Genomic DNA, 4,554 nt, shown 5'->3' with positions numbered 1-4,554 from the left:
ACCCAGCAGCGGGCGCGCGGGTAAGTGCGCAGCGGACGCAGGCTGCGGGATCCGCTGCGGGCTCCACTCCAGCTCCTCTTTGGTCCGTTTGGGTGTCCCGGGCCGGGAGCAGCCGAGGCCGCGCGGCGCTTTCTCTCTGGGACACCCTCCCCTCGCTCCTTCCTAGGGGAGACGAATCGATTGGCTGCCCGGCCGCTGGAACTGCAGGTCCCGTCGCTCCCCTGGCCACCCGCATTCCCGGCCCAGTCTCCCTCCCATCACCGCGTCCCGCCCCCACTCACACTCAGCATCCCCTTCCCATCCTCTCCCCTTCCCCGCTGCCACTTCCTTCCTTGAATGTTGCAAGCGCAGCTGGTATTTTCGTTCTTCTTTCCCCCAGACCACCCACTCCCTACTCGTTCATCCTTTGTCTTCCGGTCTCTCCTCTGGGTGCTGCGGAGGCTCCTCCGGCTCGGGGGCGTGTGTACGGGGAGGCGGGTCGTGGAGCAGATACGGAGTTCAGTCTCTCTTGACGGAAAAGAGTCCCCATCCACCTTGCTCCGGTATTTAGAGGGCCCCTAGCTTGGGGAGGAGGCCAAACCCCACTCGGTGTGCCCGGCATGCGCTGGATGGCTCTCGACAGCTGCCTGCGTGGCTCCCTTTGGTCTCCATTTGAGGACCCCTGACCCTTTCCAGAGCTGCTTGCCGTCTGCACCCCGATGGGAAAGACTAGAGGGCACCTCTTAGAAGAGCGTTGGTTGTGGACTGAACACACCGACCACCCCTCCTCCAGAGTCTACTCTGTCCAGAATAGTGAATGGGGATAGTGAAAGGGATGGATGACTTGGGGTTGCTGTCCTGAGAGGCAGGCAGGCGGCCAGACAGATGGCCAAGTCCAAGTGGAATGAAAGGAGTACTGTGGGCTTGGAGAAGCAGCTGAAGAGTGAAATTAATTGTTTTCACAATCTACCACCACTAAGCTCTTTTTCTAAAGGAGAAGTTGAGCCCAGACCATGAGGTAGATCTGAGAGAGAAAGGGCCCAGCCCTCCAGCCACAGTCCCTTGGCTAGCTTCTTTGTTATTGTTGAGAGAAGGTCTGGCTCTGTCACCGAGGCTGGAGTGCAGTGGCGCTATCCTAACTCACTGCAGCCTTGAATTCCTGGGCTCAAGGAATCCTGGCATCCACCGGTGGCTGAGACCGCAGGTGCCTGCCACCACGCCGCATCTTTTCTCTTCGTACCCAGGCTGTCTTCTGTTACCCACTCCACTTCCCCAAAGCCCTTGCCCCCTCACTCTCCCTCTCTTTCCAAGCTCATGCCTGTCTTATGACCATCATTGAGTTCACATACTGATTTTTATTTTAGAAAGAAATGATGAAATATTAAGTTGTCTTCTCATTAAAAATGAGTTCAGGTACTGGGCCATAGGCATAGGAAGATAAGAAAAGATGCCACCTCTGTTCTAATTTAATAGACCCAATTGCTCTTTGCTATCTAGAAAACTAAAACTAATTCAAAGTGTGCTGAAATTGTTAACAATGAGACAAGTAGACAAGTACAGCCATGTTTCATCTCCCCAGATAGAAAGGAAGTGACACGTGTTCCATAGCAATGATTTTTGTTTCCACTGTAACTGCGGTTTACCCTTTCAAGGGCACTTTCTTATGTTATAGAATGAATCATATGAGGCCCACATTAGAACAGAAAAAAAGGCTTTGGAGTCAGGTGGACCTCGGGTGGAATCTTGGCTCAGCACTGATTCTCTATGTGATGTTCAATGCCCTCCAGTCAAAGACCTCCAGGAACACAGTAACAGTTCAATAAGTTGGTTTATTTCTCCTTGCAGTGAGGGACACCACGGAGAATCCTGAGGTGTCTCAGTAAGAGGTGTTAGAAAGGACAGAGGATTTGGGCATGTAGCAGGTGATTTGGGGAAAGAGGGCTTTGCTCTGAATTGGATGTGGTCAGGAAGCAGGGGAAATTCTGTGATTGAGTATCCTAGTAAATCTCGTCAAAAAAGAGAGAAGGCCAGAGAGAGGTTATAGCCGTGATTGGTCAGGAAGCAGTAGTCACTCATAGGACTGCTAATGATTGGAAGCGGGGTGGTATTTGATCATTTTTGTGCTTTGAACGTGTTCATGCTTTGTCTGTGTTCAGGTATGATTACAGAGCAGCCTTGTTTTCATGTTGATTTATCATGACAAGAGTAGCCTTGCCTGATGTTGATGCTCTGTGACATTACTAATGGTCAGCAACACCAGGGCCTGATAGTACCAGGCCAGCTCCCAGATGTCAGGGCTGCTTCTCTCTTTGCTGTGATCTTGGGCAAGTTACTTAACGTCTTTGAACCGCAGCTTCCTCATCTGTAAAATGTGGACAATGCCTGCTTCAAAGAGTTATTGTGAAGATTAAATAAGGAAATGTGTATAAAGCAGTAAGCCCCATGCCTGGAACATAGCAGGCACTCAACTCAAAAGGCTCCTCTCTTTGTCTAGAGTATTTTGATGTTGAAATTTCTTCTCTAGAACTGTTCAAGCCGAGGCCCAGGGTTCAGCAAGAGTGGTTCTTAAGAAGAATCCTGAATGGAGTGTGAGAAAGAACAAAGTTTCTCTTCTAATTCAAAAACTAGACAATTCCATGACTCTGAACCAGTCTTAACAGACAGTAGTGAATATAGTTATCTTCTCCTGCAGTCATTACCCTGGCAACTATTTTTAAGATTGTTTGTTCCCAGTGGGTCCAGGTGGCTGTGTGCTTTGCTAGCTTTGTATCATTGTCTTGCTTTCTTGGTGTCTGCCCCCGAAGGTCTCTTGTCCAGGAGTCTGACTCGAGCTAGGATATCCTTACTGCATTTGGTTTGGCTTTTTTAGTTTTCACCTGCTTTGAGCTGGGAAGCCAGACAAGTGAATAAGGACTGTTTGCTAATACAACTTTTTTTTTTTTTGAGACAAAGTTTCACTCTTGTTGCCCAGGCTGGAGTGCAATGGCATGATTTCGGCTCACTGCAGCCTCTGCCTCCCAGGTTCAAGTGAGTAGCTGGGATTACTGCTTGCCACCATGCCATGCTAATTTTTGTATTTTTAGTAGAGACGGGGTTTCACCATGTTGGGCCAGGCTGGTTTCAAATTCCTGACCTTAGGTGATCTGCCCGCCCCACCTCAGCCTCCCAAAGTGTTGGGATTACAGGCGTGAGCCACCATGCCCGGCTGCTAATATGACTTTTAAGGCTCCGTGTGAGAGCGCATGATCTATTGTAACAGCTGTGAAGCGCGGTGAGTTTCTAGGCCGTGAGCTGTTTGAGCGTGCTGTCTCCTGAGGACATTTTCATCTTCTCCCAAATTGGAGCATTGTGAAACTTTTAATCCAGACTCTGACTTTTGGCTGAGACATGACCATGCTTGTCTGTGTCAGGCAACTTGAGTTGTAGATCCTTCGTTTATTTGGACCTGGCCATATTCTTTAATCTTTCCTGGCTGACTAGTTATCTTACGTGTTTGAGAATGATGGTGGCAGTGTGTTGTCCCCTAATGCTGCATTATAAACTCTATTGTTCCTAGCCTGTATTTTAGTAGATTTATTATATCAAACATTCCTGGAAATAAAGCCAAAAAAAGCAAGAATAGAAAATGAGCAAAGGACACAGTTAAATACAGAGAGCCTTTCAACAAAATAAAAGATGCTTGATTTTATTTGTATTAAAATAACACAACCTAAAACTAGGCTGAGATTCCATTTCTCACCTATCAGACTGGCAAAAATCCAAAAGTCTAATGATACGCTGTTGCTAAGATGGATACTTCTGAACATTATTAGTCAGACTACAGAATAGCACAACTCCTACAATTACAGATGCATTTACCCATTGTTCTAGCAATCTCTTTTTTAGGGATCTACCCTTCAGATACATTTGTTTGTTTATGAAGAGGACATCTGTATGTGGTATTTACTGGGGACTTCTTTAATGTAACAAAAGTTTAGAAATAACCCAAGTGGTCAGCAGCATGGGACAAGTAAAATGCACAATGATACCTCTGCATAAGGGAGTATGTGGCAGAAAGCAAGATCCTGAGCAGTGTGTAGGTTCCTTTTAACTACACCTGTGTAAAGAAATATAAAGGAAATTTGGCTGAAGGGGAGAGGATTGAAAGGGTTATTGGGGCCTGGGCAAGAATGGGATTTCTCAATGTGTATCCTTTACATAATTTAGATTTTTGAACCATGTAAGTATAATTCACACATAATAGTAATAAAGAAACCTCTAACTTTAACTTCACCAGGAGAATATTCTCAGAGTCCCATGATTAAAATGTTTGAGTCTAATAAAAACCTACAAAGCAATAAATAGCCACCTCCAGTCACTCTCCTTAAAGTACCCTACCCTGCCAAGAAGCCAAATTAGCTGTTTGATGTTAGTTGAAAAAAAAAAAAACATTAAAAAATAATTTAGGAATTTCCTCTGTTTTACCGTCTAATTCCTGTGGGGAAGGATTGATGTCTTTACTAAGGTTTTCCCACTCACAGCAGATGGGTTTTATTTTGCTTTTTAATGGCAAGCCTGATTTGGTTTCTTTTTTTT

General features: G+C 46.1%; 1 protein-coding gene across 4 annotated transcripts in view; it reads left to right on the top strand.

Annotated features, from left to right (window-relative positions):
* The window catches only part of DFNA5 (deafness, autosomal dominant 5), a 77,413-nt gene that overhangs the window by 12,519 nt on the left and 60,340 nt on the right, over nt 1-4,554 (top strand). The window contains exon 1 of one of the 4 annotated variants that reach the window (XM_011938553.1): nt 1-20. The exons of the other annotated variants lie outside the window; for them this stretch is intronic. The gene's annotated coding sequence lies outside the window, so the exon portion shown is untranslated. The remainder of the gene's footprint in view (nt 21-4,554) is intronic. 4 annotated transcript variants of the gene reach the window in all.

Source organism: Colobus angolensis, unplaced genomic scaffold, assembly GCF_000951035.1.
Source record: "Colobus angolensis palliatus isolate OR3802 unplaced genomic scaffold, Cang.pa_1.0 Scaffold175, whole genome shotgun sequence".
NCBI lineage: Eukaryota > Metazoa > Chordata > Mammalia > Primates > Cercopithecidae > Colobus > Colobus angolensis.
This window is presented reverse-complemented; position numbering and strand designations above follow the sequence as displayed.